Below are 796 nucleotides of genomic sequence, written 5' to 3' on the forward strand. Positions count from 1 at the left end.
ATAGAAGCTAGCTCATACGGGTAGGTAGGTTGTCCATAAAAAATGTTCTCTACTCTTATATTAAACCAATATGTAAGTGTTTTGCCTATTGAGTTCACTTCTTTGCATCTTATTTATAGGAAACAATTGACTCCTCTAGTGTCTACTATTTGGACATGGCATACAAGTTCCTCTGTAGGAAACAAATGACATTGAGTTAAGATTTAAGGCAATAAGTGAGAAATATGATCACTGACCTATATGTTCTGAGTGAACTATACCTCACTGAAAGCATTTTTTCATAGAAGATGAAGATTATGTAAGAAAATGCTATGTTGAAAAAAAGATAAGAAAACATGAACCAGGATTATTTCACTTCTAACTGTGATGCTTTTATATTTGAGGAATATGCATAGATGTTCCTCTCTAGGTGCCATCAAAACACTATATCCCATATCTAAACATTTTTTTACTGTTTTTATTGTTGTCTACAGCAGAGATAATGCAGGAAGATGGTGATACAGAGGAGATAATTACATTGCGAACCTACAGTTTCTTTGGCGAGGTTTCCTTCCTTTGCAATATGCCTCAAACTTCAATGGTTCGAGCTCATGAGTTTTGCAAGGTTTTGCGTCTTGATAAGCTATTTTTTATAGACACTGAAGCTATACTTTGTAGATGGCCATGTTATCTTGAATAATCTCCTTGCGGTATGTTTTCTCCCTTTCGATTATTGCATATATAACTAAATAAAAATGATTGTTTTTCTTTAGAAGCTTTTTATGTATATGCTATCAAGTCATTTTGAAAAATCACC

Source organism: Lupinus angustifolius, chromosome LG06 (genome assembly GCF_001865875.1).
Source record: "Lupinus angustifolius cultivar Tanjil chromosome LG06, LupAngTanjil_v1.0, whole genome shotgun sequence".
NCBI classification, from domain to species: Eukaryota; Viridiplantae; Streptophyta; class Magnoliopsida; order Fabales; family Fabaceae; genus Lupinus; species Lupinus angustifolius.